This window comes from Balaenoptera physalus, assembly GCF_965194825.1.
Source record: "Balaenoptera physalus genome assembly, chromosome: 13".
NCBI classification, from domain to species: Eukaryota; Metazoa; Chordata; class Mammalia; order Artiodactyla; family Balaenopteridae; genus Balaenoptera; species Balaenoptera physalus.
The window spans coordinates 99,890,592-99,906,743 of NC_138892.1; the positions used below are offsets into that span (position 1 = coordinate 99,890,592).

At 33.3% G+C, this 16,152-nt stretch overlaps 1 protein-coding gene across 1 annotated transcript in view; it reads left to right on the top strand.

Annotated features, from left to right (window-relative positions):
- Positions 1-16,152, top strand: part of CLEC12A (C-type lectin domain family 12 member A) — a 340,991-nt gene that overhangs the window by 31,468 nt on the left and 293,371 nt on the right. The window lies entirely within an intron of this gene.

The window sequence follows — 16,152 nt, forward strand, 5'->3', positions numbered from 1 at the left end:
ACAGCTATTTCCCACTAGCTATTTTACATTTGGTAGTGTATATATGTCAATACTTCTCTCACTTCGCCCCAGCTTCCCCTCCCAACCCTGTGTCCTCAAGTCCATTCTCTATGTCTATGTCTTTATTCCTGGCCCACCGCTAGGTTCATCATTACCATTTAAAAAAAAATTCCATATATATGTGTTAGCATACAGTATTTGTTTTTCTCTTTCTGACTTAGTTCATTCCGTATGACAGACTCTAGGTCCATCCACCTCATACATATAACTCAATTTCGTTTCTTTGTATGGCTGAGTAATATTCCATTGTATATGTATGCAACATATTCTTTATTCCTTCATCTGTCAATGGACACGTAGGTTGCTTCCATGTCCTGGCTATTGTAAATAGTGCTTCAATGAACATTGTGGTACATGTGTCTTTTTTTTTTTTTTTTTTAAGAATTTCACTTTTATTTATTTATTTATGGCTGTGTTGGGTCTTTGTTTCTGTGCGAGGGCTTTCTCTAGTTGCGGCAAGCGGGGGCCATTCTTCATTGTGGTGCATGGGCCTCTCACTATCGCGGCCTCTCTTGTTGTGGAGCACAGGCTCCAGACGCTCAGGCTCAGCAGTTGTAGCACACGGGCTTAGTTGCTCTGCGACATGTGAGATCTTCCCAGACCAGGACTCGAACCCATGTCCCCTGCATTGGCAGGCAGATTCTCAACCACTGCGCCACCAGGGAAGCCCCCATGTATCTTTCTGAATTATGGTTTTCTCAGGGTATATGCCCAGTATTAGGATTGCTGGGTCATATGGTAGTTCTATTTTTAGTATTTTTAAAAAATAAATTTATTTATTTATTTATTTTTGGCTGCTTTGGGTCTTTGTTGCTGCACGCGGGCTTTCTCTAGTTGCAGCGAGTGGGGGCTATTATTTGTTGCAGTGTGTGGGCTTCTCACTGCAGTGGCTTCTCTTATTGTGGAGCATGGGCTCTAGGCATGCAAGCTTCAGTTGTTGTGGCATGTGGGCTCAGTAGTTGTGTTCACGGGCTCTAGAGAGCAGGCTCAATAGTTGTGGTGCATGGGCTTAGTTGCTCCACGCCATGTGGGATCTTCCCGGACCAGGGCTTGAACCTGTGTCCCCTACATTGGCAGGTGGATTCTTAACCACTGTGCCACCAGGGAAGTCCTTATTTTTAGTTTTTTAAGGAACCTCCATACCGTTCTCCATAGTGATTTTATCAATTTACATTCTCACTAACAGTGCAAGAGGGTTCCCTTTTCACCACACCCTCTCCAACATTTATTGTTTCTAGATTTTTTGATAATGGCCATTCTGACTGGTGTGAGGTGATATCTCATTGCAGTTTTGATTTACATTTCTCTAATAATTAGTGATGTTGAGCATGTTTTCATGTGCCTCTGGGCCATCTGTATGTCTTCTTTGGTGAAATGTCTATTTAGGTCTTCCACCCATTTTTAAATTGGGTTGTTATTTTCTCCCATTCTGTGGGTTGTCTTTTTGTCTGGTTTATGGTTTCCTTTGCTGTGCAAAAGCTCTTAAGTTTAGTTAGGTCCCATTTGTTTATTTTCGTTTTTATTTCCATTACTCTAGGAGGTAGGTCAAAAAAGATCTTGCTGTGGTTTATGTCAAAGAGTGTTTTTCCTATGTTTTCCTCTAAGAGTTTTGTAGTGTCTGGTCTTACATTTATGTATTTAATCCATTTAGTGTTTATTTTTATGTATGGTGTTAGGTAGTGTTCTAATTTCATTCTTTTACATGTAGCTGTCCAGTTTTCCCAGCATCACTTATTGAAGAGGCTTTTCTCCATTGTATGTTCTTGCCTCCTTTGCCGTAAATTAAGTGAGCATATGTGCGTGGGTTTATCTCTGGGCTTTCTATCCTGTACCATTGATCTTTATTTCTGTTTGTGTGCCAGTACCATACTATCTTGATTACTGTAGCTTTGTAGTATAGTTTGAAGTCAGGGAGCCTGATTCCTCCAGCTCCTTTTTTCTTTCTCAAGATTGTTTTGGCTATTTGGGGTCTTTTGTGTTTCCATACAAGTTGTAAAAATTTTTGTTCTAATTCTAGGAAGAATGACATTGGTAGTTTCAAAGGGATTGCATTGAATCTGTAGATTGCTTTGGGTAGTATAGTCATTTTCACAATATTGATTCTTCCAATCCAAAACATGGTATATTTCTTCATCTGTTTATGTCATCTTTGATTTCTTTCATCAGTGTTTTATAGTTTTCTGAGTACAAGTCTTTCACCTTCTTAGGTAGGTTTATTCCTAGGTATTTTATTCTTTTTGTTACGATGGTAAATGGGATTGTTTCCTTAATTTCTCTTTCTGATTTTTCTTTGTTAGTGTATAGGAATGCCAGAGATTTCTGTGCATTAATTTTGTATCTTGAAACCTTACCAAATTCATTGATTAGCTCTAGTAGTTTTCTGGTGGCATCTTTAGGATTTTCTATGTATAGTATCATGTCATCTGCAAACAGTGACAGTTTTACTTCTTCTTTTCCAAGTTGTATTCCTTTTATTTCTTTTTCTTCTCTGATTGCCATGGCTAGGACTTCCAAAACTATGTTGAATAATAGTGACGAGAGTGGACATCTTTTTCTTGTTCCTGATCTTAGAGGAAATGCTTTCAGCTTTTCACCATTGAGAATGATGTTTGCTGTGGGTTTGTCGTATATGGCCTTTATTATGTTGAGGTAGCTTCCTTCTATGCCCACTTTCTGGAAAGTTTTTATCATATATGGGTGTTGAATGTTGTCAAAAGCTTTTTCTGCCTCTATTGAGATGATCATATGGTTTTTTGTCTTCAATTTGTTAATATGGTATATCACGTTGATTGATTTGCATATATTGAAGAATCCTTGCATCCCTGGGATAAGTTTCACTTGATCATGGTGTATGATCCTTTTAATATGTTGTTGGATTCTGTTTGCTAGTATCTTGTTCAGGATTTTTGCATCTATGTTCATCAGTGATATTGGTCTATAATTTTCTTTTTTTGTGATAGCTTTTTCTGGTTTTGGTATCAGGGTGATCGTGGCTTCATAGAACGAATTTGGGAGTGTTCCTCCCTCTGCAATTTTTTGGAAGAGTTTGGGAAGGATCAGTGTTAGTTCTTCTTTAAATGTTTGATAGAATTCGCCTGTGAAGCCATATGGTCCTGGACTTTTGTTTGTTGGAAGATTTTTAATTACAGTTTCAATTTCATTGCTTGTGATAGGTCTGTTCATATTTTCTAATTCTTCCTGGTTCCATCTTGGAAAATTGTACCTTTCCAAGAATTTGTCCATTTCTTCGTGGTTGTCCATTTTACTGGCATATAGTCTCTTATAATCCTTTGTATTTCTGCGGTGTCATTTGTGATTTCTCCTTTTTCTTCTAGGTTTTCCCAATTTAACGTTGTATAATTGTTCACTGAGCCTCCTATGATCCTTTGCATCCTTTGTGTGATAACAGTTGAATGTCACCTCTTTCATTTATAATTATATTTACTTGAGTCCTCTTTCTTTTTCATGTTTAGTCTTACAAATACACTGTCTGTTTTGTTTATGTTTTTTAAAAAAACAGCTCTTAGTTTTATTAATCTTTTTTATTGTTTTTTTATCTCTAGTTTATTTATCTCCCCTCTGATCTTGTTATTTCCTTCCTTCTATTAACTTTGGCCTTAGTTTGTTCTTCTTTTTGAGGTTCTGTGAAGCGGAAGTTCAGGTTGTTCATTTGATCTCTTTCTTCTTAATGTTGGTATTCCTTTCTATAAATTTCCCTCTTAAAACTGCTTTTGCTGCATCCTACAAATTCTGATATGTTCTGTTCCATTTTCTTTTGTCTCAAGATAATTTTAAATTTCTCTTTTGATTTCATCTTTTGCCCATGGATTGTTCAGGGGCTTGTTGTTTAATCTCCACATAATTGTAAACTTTCCTGTTTTTTTCTTGTAATTGATTTCTAGTCATACCATTGTGGTCAGAAAAGATGCTTGGTAAGATTCAATCTTCTTAAATTTACTATGACATTTTTGGGATCAGTATATGACCTATCCTGGAGAATGGTCTATATATATTTGATAAGAATGTGTATTTTGCTTCTTTGGGCTGGGATGTTCTATATAAGTCTGTTATGTCCACTTGGGCTAGAATATATTTCAAGTTTAACATTTCCTTTGTTGATTTTCTGTCTAGATAATCTCTCATTTGATGAGAGTGGGTATTATAGTTCCATATTATTATTGTATTGTTGCCTATTTCTTCCATCACATTTGTTAGTATTTGTTGAAGTTGAATATATATTTGCATTGTTATACCTTTTTGATGAATAACTCTTTTATCATTATATGCAATTACTTTCTTTAGCTCTTGTTAACATTTTTGTTTAAATTCTATTTTGTTTGTTATAAGTATCACTACCCCTTCTTTATTTTGGTTTCTAATTCTGTGGAATATCGTTTTTTATCCCTTCACTTTTAGCCTAAGTGGATCCTCAAAGCTGAAGTGAGTCCTTATACGTATATATGTAGTTGGGTCTCAGTTTTCTTATCCGTCCAGTCACTCTATGCCTTTTGGTTGGAGAATTCAATCCATTTACATTTAAAGTAATTATTAACAGGTAAGCACTTACTTAAGCCATTTTATCGTTTTCTGGATGTTTTGTAGTTTCCTTGTTCTTTTCTCTTTCTCTTGCTGCATTTGTTTGTGGATTGATAATTTCCCATAGTGGTATGTTTTGATTCTCTTCTCTTTATTTTTTGTGAATCTATCATAGGTTTTCACTTTGTGGTTACCATCAGGCTTAAATAATACATGCTATAGATATAACAATCTATTTTATGCTGATAACAACTTCAGTTGCAAACCAAACCTTACCCTTTTACTCACTCTTTTTATGTTTTTCATATCACAATTTACTTCTTTTTATATTGTGTATTTAAAAACAGATTATTTTTGCTATAGTTATTTCTAATATTCTTTTCCTTTAACCTTTATACTATTTCAGTATTAGAGTATTCTGGATTTGACCTTGACCAATGTCCTGTATATTTGCTATGTTCTCATGTTACTAATTAGCATCCTTTCATTTCAGGTTAAAGAACCCCTTTCAGCATTTCTCATAAGACAGATCTAGTGATGATGAATTCCCTCAGCTTTTGTTTGCTTTTTTGAGAAGATCTTTATCTTTCAATTCTGAAGGACAACTTTGCCAGGTTGAATATTCTTGCTTGGCAGTTTTTTTCCCCAGCACTATCCCACTCTCTCCTGGTTTGTAAGGTTTTGCTTGGAAATCTCCTCATAGCCCTCTAGGAGTTCCCCTGTAAGTTACTAGCTTCTTTTTCTCCCACTGGTTTTAAGACTATCTCTTTGTCCTTGATTTTTTTTTTACAGTTTTATTATAATGTGTCTTGGAGAGAATCTCTTTAAGTTGATTTTGATTGGTGACTTATGAGTTTCATAAATGTGGATATTGAAATCTCTCAGCAGATTTGGGAAGTTCTCAACCATTATTTTTTCAAAATAACTTTCCACCCCCCTTGTCCCTCTCTTCTCCTGGAACTCAAGTAGTCTGCAAGTTGGTTCTTTTGATGATATGCTATATATCACATAGGCTTTATTCACTTTTTTTAGTTGGTCTTTGTTCTCCTCTGACTGGATAATTTCAAAGGTCTTGTCTTCTAGTTTACAGATTCTTTCTCTGCTTGTTCCATTTGGTGTTGATGCTTCCATTATATTTTCATTTCATTTATTATATTCTTCAATTCTGTTTAGTTCTTTTTACGATTTGTATCACTTTGCTAACCTTATCATTTTTCATATATTGTTTTCCTTACAGTGTTGAATTATTTTTCTTTTTTTCTTGTAGCTCGTTGAGCTTCCCTAAAACAGCTATTTTGAATTCTTTATTGGTTAATTCATAGATTTCCATGTCTTTGGGGTTGGTTGCTGGAAAATTACTGTGATCCTTCGGTGGTGACATTTTTCATGCTTCTTGAAGTTTTGTATTGCTGTCTTTGCATTTGAAGTAGTAGCCACCTTCTCCCATTTACTCACTGACATCAGGAGAGAATTACCTTCCATCAAAACTGCTAGTGATTCTGACACTTTCTAGGACCTTTTATGGATACACCTGCTCCACACTTTGTGCTCCCTCTTGTGGCAAAAGTTTTAAGTTTGTATACCTTATCTTAATCTTGCAATGAACCAGGCTGGGTGCTGAAAGCCTTTCTTTTGTTTTCACAAACATGATGTTAAAGTTCATGTTTATGGTCTCTTGTTGGCCTTCAGATTTAGACTAGGTTTCTGCACATGCTCACTAGCCATCTGCCAAAGCTCACTCTCTATGCTACAGTTGGGAGTGTCCACAGGGAGGCAACTACAGGTTGTGGGTGTTTTGAGGTGAGGTGAGCTTATTACTGAGGGTGACTGTGGGCCAGCTGGGTGGATCCAAGTGGCTCATAGGCAGGTTTCCAGATGGAGTCAGTGACTCAGTTAGTAGGATCTGCATCCTTTTAATGCCCTTTTAGAGTCCTATTTGCTGCTATCTTAGACTCTTCTCAGCCCCCCAGTTATGCATATCATGATTCAGTACCGTGGATGAGGCATGAGAGAAATCAGCCTCTTTGGCAGCATCCCATATAGCTGAGAAAGCTGGGTGCTCACTCACACTCTCTTACTTTTCCTAGTGGAAAAAATCATGGGCCAAGAAGGTCTCTCTTGGCCCTAAACTGTGTTTCCATGGAGGAAGGGTAATGTAGGTAAAGTCAGGTTGCTCCTCTTATCTTCTCTAATGCATCCAATCTCATATTCTTTGCTCCAGTGGTGTGGTGGAACTTCATCTCTGGAAGCCTGGATCTCCACAAGCGTTCTTTTGTCTGTGAGTGATTGTCTAAGACATTGTTTTCCAGGGGTTCCCTGAAAGAGGGAGGAACTGGAACTGGTTCACAGGCAACTGCAGGGTCCACAGATGGGACTGAGTTCTGTATCACTAAATTTCAAATCATATAAAGTGGAAAACACCAAGAATAGTCAAGACAATGTGGGTGAAGAGCATGAAGAATATATTTTGACATTAGTCCAAGGAACCAAACCAAATTCTGGAAAAAAAAAATGTCTACGATTATATTGAACAATAAATATGTGGTTGCAGGGGTAGTATTACAGATCCTAAGAAAAGAATAGATTATTCAATAAAGGTGATGGAAAAAATCATTTCCCTGTGGAAAAGTATTGAATATCAGAGATCTAATTATGAAAGAAGTCCTCACAAGTTTAACAGAAAATATAGTTGAAAACCTCAAAACCTTTGGTGAAGGATACACTTCTCAATCAAATTTCCAAAAAGCCAAATCATAAATGCAAATGATTCTATAAAGTAATAATTAAATAAGTAAATTTATTATCTGGACAGTAAAATATATTATTAAGATTGGAAAGATAGACCCAGACTAGCACAAATTATACAATCAGTGAGTGGTTTGCTGGATCGGGCTCATAGCTAATCAAAAGAGATTATTGTTAAAATTTCAGGAATTTTGAAAGCAAGCTGTTAAACACAATCATTACTAAAATTCAATTATATAAATATAAAATATTGTAAATCATATTAACAATAAAACACTCAAAACTCATTTTTAGTTATTTTGCTAAATTTACTATACTTATGAAGTTATTTGCATCTATCATATCTGGTTGTGGAAATACTGTACAATGTTTTACTACTATAAATCTCTTCCCTTGTCAATTCTGCATTCAGTGGTATCAGGTTAGTAGCTTTAAATGTGATTATGGTCAGAGTACTTACACAAATAAAATTGGCAAACACTACCAATGAGATCTTCCCCACCACCATAGAGTGGGTTATTAAACATTTACTAATTTACACTGGGTGCACTTAACAGTAGATTTCTATCTAGAATATATAAAGAACTTATGTAAATCCATAAAAAGGCAACCAATTCAACATAAAATAGGAAAATATGTGAAAAGACAATTCACAGAGAATTAGACCTGAATATTCCTTAAAGATACTATTATGAAAGTTAAATATAAGTAATTATCATGGAAATGCAAACCAAAACATCCTAATAAAATTTTGTATTCATGATATTAGAAATATTAAAAGATTGTAGATTCCAAATCATGGATATGGTGTAGAAAAATGGAAGCGCTCATGTACTTCTGCTTGGGGTGAAAGTAGTAACAAGTTTTGAAAAGCAATTTGTCAATATTTGTGAAGTTTTGAATATACTTATACCAGTACCACAAAACGGATAAGTACATAGTCTAGAAGAAACACTCCTGTAAATATGGTTATGGAAAGATATTGAAGAACATTCAAGACAGAAGTTTGAGTGATAATAAAAAGGAAAAAAAGGAAGAATCTGAATATCCTTAGAAAAGAAAATAGGTGAAAATATTGTACTCTATTCATAAAATAGACTATATTTTATGAAGAAAGTGAATAAAATAGCACGATATTGAGTATATCAATATTAAGGGATGCCAAAAATATAAATTTGAGCCAATATAAATAATTCTAAAAATGCACATTACACATTGTTTATGTCCGTTTTTAAAATATATGCAAGACATAGCCGTATGTATTAGATATAAATAAATAGGTAATAGGGATCCTCTATAGGGAAAAGAGGGAATTAAATTATGAATGAGCAGATAAAAACTTTATATCTATTCATAATATATTTCCTAAGCTTGATGGTAGGTACATTAGTGTTTGTCATATTATTCTTTAAGCAAAAATTACTATCAATAAGGCAATTTAGAAATGTTTCAGAATATTTGTATAAACTTAGAGCAACAGAAGACTTTGTAGGCAACCCAGTACACCCCCCTAATCAATAAATAAAAGACTAGAAATATTTATCTACATAACATAACAATTATGTCAAATAAATAATGGAAAATATATAAAACTCATAACTAATGTTTGATGAGCACTTACTATGTACCATACATTATTTTATGTGCTAAAGATACATCAGTGAAGAAGACAAACTTCCTGTCCTTTCATAGTTTATATTCTGGTGTGGAAGAAATATAAAAAGCAAAATAAACAGGTTAGAATAAATGATACAAGTAAAAATAAGCTACATTAAGAAATAAAACATATTAATAGTGTGTTCAGGAAATGAAACTCTAGAAGATAACATTTGACAGAATTTAAAGGAAATAATGAACTTATCTGGGCAGATAGAATTCATATCTGTCAGAGCAGAAAGGCCAAAGAAATAAAATGGTGTTGGTGAGGAACAATAAAAAGAACAATGAGTCTAAAGAGAGAGAAAGGAGATGAGGAATAGGTCAAGAGAGAAGAAAAGTTGATATGGACTAGTGCTTGACCACTTCTGAGTATTAAAAAAACAGAAATGAGGTACACATTTTTGAAACTACTTTTTAGATGGTTTTCATTCTTTTGACTGCATCACTCCACTAAGACTGAAAATGTGTCATTGCTCTTAAAGATACAAGCATATATGTCTTTAATAATCAAAAACAACATCTAATTACAAGGAAATATTTGGCTTTCTAGTTTTTAATCACATTCGGGAACCACCACTCGAACCCTATTTTAGTGTAATAATGATTATTCATGTTAACCTTGAGAACACATCACTTTTTAAAATTTCTTTTTTAACTTGTCTTCTTGACATTTCTTATTAAGAGAAAATTCTGTAAACCACAGAGTATTTTTTTAAACCATCTGTCTAACATTAAAGATATTTAGAAAGTAAAATTTCGTGTTTTGAATCATAAAACTGAGGCCCATGAGGTCCATTTGTATTTTAAAATAGAAATGGGTTAAAAATACCAACTGGCTTTACACCTTATAATGTCTATATATTAGGTCATCATCCCCTTCCCTAAACTGCTTACTTTAGCATCCTCTATATTAATGGTACCATCATTATTTCATTCAGTAAAAACTAAAAACATAGGCATCTTTCTTATCCTTTCCCTCTCCCCACTCTTGTCTTCACCTACTGTCAGATTTAATATCATTAACTATGTCAGTAACCTCCCAATTATTGTCATCTTCACAATTCCTAACATCACAGTTTTGGATAAAAACACTATTTACTTCTACTGTCCCTAACTATTTTTCTTATTTGTTCTTTATCCCCATCTGTATCAAATCTATTGTCCTCTGAACAGGTCAAATTGTCTACCCACAGTATGGAAATCTGACCTTGTCAATCCTTTCTTAAAACTCCTCAAAGGGCTTTTTCCGACTATATGGTACTATTCAAGCTTAGATTATGAATCTTTCTTCTTCTCACTCACACACACCCACTTCTTGTGCTTCCAGACTGTTCCAGATTCCATCCATCTCCAGATATTCATAAGCCCACCTAAAAAACCAACAATACTGGAGCATGTATAGCTCTCTTTATTCATTTTACTGTCTCTTTCTTCTACGTCATTGTCATTTCCATCTTCAATTCTTGGTATGTATTAACCCCGTTCAACTTGATATCTAACATATTTTTTTAAAAAACACTCCCTCCAAATCACCTAATCCAGGACATCTTCCCTAACACCATTTCCTCATAGTTGATACTGGTAATCCATTCCAAAATTGTTATGTATAATCCTATCTTCTCTAATACCCAGTAATTGTGTCTACCATTGCAAATTACATATTAATTTAAAACCATATGCTATGTCTATGCCTTAAATAGATTGTGGACAATCGATGATAGGGATTGTGCTTTATACTTTATTAAACTATGTATATCCATTGCCAAACAATATGCTTGACACACAGAAATCCTTAACAGATACTAGCTCAAACAATAAAAAGGAAAACACCCTTCATGAAAATACAGCAGTTTCCTATTTGTACGTTTATTTATATATTCTGTTGTGCTTTGATGTTGTTAATTCTGTGTAAAATAATGGAGAAAAAAATTCATGCAGTAAAAAAAGGCCCCAGGAGATGGGCTAACACCACAGAAGGAACATTGTGAGCTTTTAGTAGTAATTTTCAAACTCTCCAAGAGGATAATGTGAGAACTGTAGAGCTTAAACTGAATGCATTTTTATTCTTGTGTACACAAATGAATCTACTGGGAACAAATGAAGAAGCAATAAATAAATTAGAATTTGACCAACTGTTATTAGGTGCATTAAAAAAAAAGGTTGTGACTTGGGAGACCTGGGTTCTACCTAGATCTTCAACTAATGACCCTTTTTCCTTGGGAAAAATGCTGTCTTATTCCTAAATCTATTTCCTTGGGCACTTGGGATAAGTACTGTCCAAATTTCATGATATCTACAAAATTCTACTATTCTTTGATATTTAAAGTACTGAAGTAAACACAAAATCCACTTGGATGCAAGATGCAGAAGTTGTAAATAGCATCTTTCTTTTTTTCCATGACTGTGGAGATTATCGCTGTGGCAGGAAATGTAAGGTTAAATGGCAAATAAACAAACAATCAAAAAAAGAAAAATAACTAGGATGCTAATAGAAATTTGAAGTCATCTAATTTGTAAGTCATGCATGTGATTTACTTGAGAGCAATTTTGAAAAGAGTTACTATTTACATGGCGGTTTATTCTCAAATTCTAAGTTAATACCACAGGAAGAGAAAAATTTTCTGTTTCATTATATCATATAGATGGATATTAAACAAAAAATGAAGTTTTCTAGCATGGACTAAGTTAATATAATGAAAATATTTCTTTGTGAAAGAAATGACATCTCAGTAGAATTGCTTATATTTAGAATTACAGAAGGTTTCAACCGAGATGGGGCCAAGAAATTATTTATCCATTACAAGCTCAGGAAACTGTGTCAAGCAATATCAGTTAGTTGCCAAGATGGTGATCTATTCTCTTTCCTTCCCTGCTGAAGTTCAAGATTTATGAATTATCTGCCTTGTGTTCATTCTACTACAATGTACTAGTTGGCATTATATGTTCCTTGTACAGTACGTAATACCCACTAAGTGTTCTGAATAAATATTTAGGTTCTGAATAAATATTTTTTCAGGTGTGTTTGCAGATTTTCACTTTTTTGTCACTCAGCATTTCAATTCTGCTTCAATATGCCCATGCATATCCAGACTCAGCTCTGTTTCTCCCTGTCCCATTTATTTACTTCATCGCTCATGTGAATTTTAGAATCTTTTTGTCATGTCTCTTATCAATCCAAACATATTTACAGAAAAGTCAAGACTACAAAAGTTTCCCTTGGTCATGGCCATACCTCATATGCTTGCGTTTCTAGGCAACTGTCCAGTAAACACCCCTGACCACATCTACTTTTAGAGTCGCAGCTTGAAGTGAGTATCCTGCCCAAAGGACTGTTTCTCACCACAAAAATTGCATTGTGCCTCACTACCTTCTCCCCTTATGGTACACAGGAAGAGCTTAATACAGGCTCAGTCATGTTAACCAGACTGTTAACTTAGTGGCCAAGAAGGACTGTGGATTAGACTGTGGTGGTTTTACTCACGTAACAAATTTAGTTTCTGCATAGTTTGTTGAAGTGGTGGCAGTTATTCTCAGATGACTTGAACCCAGGCTGTTTGCAAAGCCTTGTAAATTTCTATATCCAGTAGTTTTAAAAGGTCAGATAAATATGTCCCTATGCAATCTATACATGTACTTTTGTACTCAAATTACACTTTCTGCATAAATTCATTTTGTTGGTTTTATTCCATTTATTAGAAGGTATGTTTTCTGAAAGCAATGTCATGTCCTTCTGCAATTTCACACATCACTGAAACATCACTACTATTCAGCACGTCCTCAATAAATGTTCCATGATGACAGATGCAAGGTGAATATATGCTTAGCATTGAGAAAGATTTTGGAATTTCTTTGTACATATTGTCTCTTTATACAGGTAAGTTTTTTAACTTCTCCCCTGCTTTTTAAGTTTTTTAACTCACCATCCTAACGCAGAATACATCTCTTTAAGAATCCTTAAAGACGGATGTTAACTAGATGCTTGTGGTGATCATTTTTCAATATATACAAATATTGAATCATTATGTCATATATTTAAAACTAATATAATGTTATATGCCAATCACACCTCAATTAATTAATTAAAAACACTTTGCCCCCCCCGCTTCAAAGAAAAAGAATCCTTTCCTCACTCCATCAATTTATGTAGCGGGGCTTTACATATGACACCATAGCTCCCCGTGTTCAGCTTTATCTATTTCCAGAAACTGTACTTGTAGGTATGTTTTGTGACTTTCCCACAGGACTCTAAGTTCTTATTTGAACTAAATGAAATAGTAGAATATTCAGATGTTCTTTTATCTCTTTTTCTTGGTCTTTTATTTAAGAGACACATAATATCAGTTAAATATAAAGCCACTAACATAAAAAATAGCTCTTCAAGTAAGTGTCATTTAGATTTCCCCATAAAAAGCCCACATTCATTTCCTTTTATAAACCAAATATTTTTTTAAAGTGTGGTTGTAAATGTCAGCCTGCATTTCATATATAGAGATCTAATTTTACTTTGTAAAATAGTCAATGGAAAATGTGGATTAGCTGAAAAGAATATTGGTCTAAGACTGTCAGAAGATAACATTAGTCTTTTTTCCTTCAACTTGTTTCATATTCACTTATCTTGTTTATTCTTGAACTTGATTCACACTTTCTTGTCCACTTTTCTATCACTTACACTAAAATGTAAACTCCATGATGGCAAGAAATTTTGCCTAGATTGTTTAACATTTTCAAGGCTTAGAAAAGCACCTAGCAAATAGTTGTCACTAAAAAAGCTATGCTGAATAAAACTGTTTATTGTCCAAGTTGAAACATATCACCAAATTTGCTTTCCTTATTTCCTTAGCATATTTTTAAGAATTTTGACTTTGATACCTTACTTTTCCTTAAAATTTTATGATGTTTTGTTATCTTACTTTATATTGTATCTCAATGTTTTGAATAAATGAAAATAAATAAAATATATACTGAATCAATCTTATAAATTGATATCAACTCTCATATATTTACTTATTTTTTTGATGCACACCAGGGTTGTGATTTAAGTTCCTAATTCTCCTGCATATGATGTATATACAGTAGAGATTCAAGTGTGTGTTTTTATATTGGCATAAAAAATTTCACAGCAGTAATTATTTAATAGTATCTCATTTCCTACTTTATCTGCAATGCTACCTCATCTGTTTTTTCATCTATTCACATGGCTTTTCATTGTCTGTATCTTTTCTCTTTCAGTTTATCGGATTTGTCTACATTCTCATGTCACTTTGTTGTAATGAACATAGCTTTAGCAAAGGTCTTAAAAATTAGTAGGACAAGTCCCTCACCATTTTTTCTTCTTCAATAGTGATAGGTCTACTCTTGGATTTTGCATTAATGAACATAGGATAACCTGGGATATTAATTGGAATTGAATTGAATCTCTAAAATATTTTAGGATTAATTGACATCTTTATTAGATCCAGTGGTCCTATCAAAATTTAGTTGTTTTTGAAAATATTTCTATAAAATTGTACAATAAGTTCCATATAGATCCTGTCTATTCCTGTTAGATTTACTCATAAGTACCTTACAGTGTTTCTGTTGTGGTTGTTAAGTTAATTAATTATTTCTGTTTATTATTGAACTTTAATAGTATTTGCAAATTAATGTTACATTCAGTTATGCAAACATTATTTCTAGTAACTGGCCATTAAATTATTTTTTATGTTCTATGTGGATAAATATATCATCAGCAAAAAAATTTTTTTAAGTCCTTTTCTTTTTAATTTTCTATGGTGGTCTTAAATGTGCTGGAGAATCTCCTCAACGATATTGAAAAGAGGTGGTATTATTATCACTTTGCCTTAATGATTTTCTAAAAAGCTACTAATACCTCAAGGTTAAGAATGATGTTTATACAGATTCTGATATATATGCTAAAGATTATTTTCATCATGAAAAGCTGTTGAATTATAATAAATATGCATTCCATTTGGATATATTCATCTTCTATTTCTTTAATCTACTGTTTGGAGCAAATTTCATTTAACAATTTTTCTTCCAAAAGAAATTATTATTACAACCCTGAAATAAACTCAATTTGGTCATCTATAGACTAGACAGTTTTATACACTGTTTGATTTGGTTTGGTACCGTTTTAGGATTTTGCAACAACTTTCACAGTAAGATTGACTTTTCCTTTTCCTGTTAACACATTCTCATCTAATTTGGACATCAACACAACTCTAGTTGTAGTGAAAAAAAATAGCAACAATTCCTTTCTCCCCTATAGTTTAGGAAAGTTTATGTTTTAATTATTTCTTCCTTGAAAGTTTATTATTTCTGTCCTTTAAAAAAATTTGGCTTTTGTGTTATCCCTATGGGAAGATTTTAAATAATGTATTGATTTCATAAAAATTATTATAGCTTTATCAAACTTTGCAGAATTGATTTTTACCTATGTTAAATTATCTCACACATATTGTACACAGTAAATAGTTACAGTGTCTATGTAATTGTTCTATTAACTAAAATTTATTGCTTGATAATTCTCTTATTGACTGAATAGGTTGTGGATTTACTGGTTGAAGTTCTGTTTTCAGAAGAGCATGTTCAATGAAAGTTCATATGAATGACTCCTTTTTAAGCTGTTTCCCTTTAGAGTGGTTTTCTGGTTTTCTTTATCAAATTGCCCCATCTAATTTATAATAATAATAAAGATAATGATTATTACTATTCTGTAGAATATAACATTATAAAGAAGTACCAATACTTATTTTTAAATAAACGTTTTATCTTAGAATAGTCTTAAATTTACAGAACAATTGCAAAAATAGTACAGAGTGTTCCCATACACCCAGTGTCCAGTTTCTCTTATTATTAACAGCTTACATTAGCATGGTGCATTTTTCACAACGAATGAACTGATATTGATATATTATTATTAACGAACATACTTTACTCGTATTTCTTTAGTTTTTACCTAATATCCATTTTCTGTTCCATTATCCCATCCAGGATACCATGCTACTTTTAGTCATTCAGTCTCTTTAAACTCCTTCTGGCTGTCATCATTTCTTAATATAACAGAAATTATAAATAGCTAAAAATGAGAGCATTAAGACATTAGTTGATTATGTTACTATTCTGGTAAGAGATTTGGTGCTATTGTTCTGA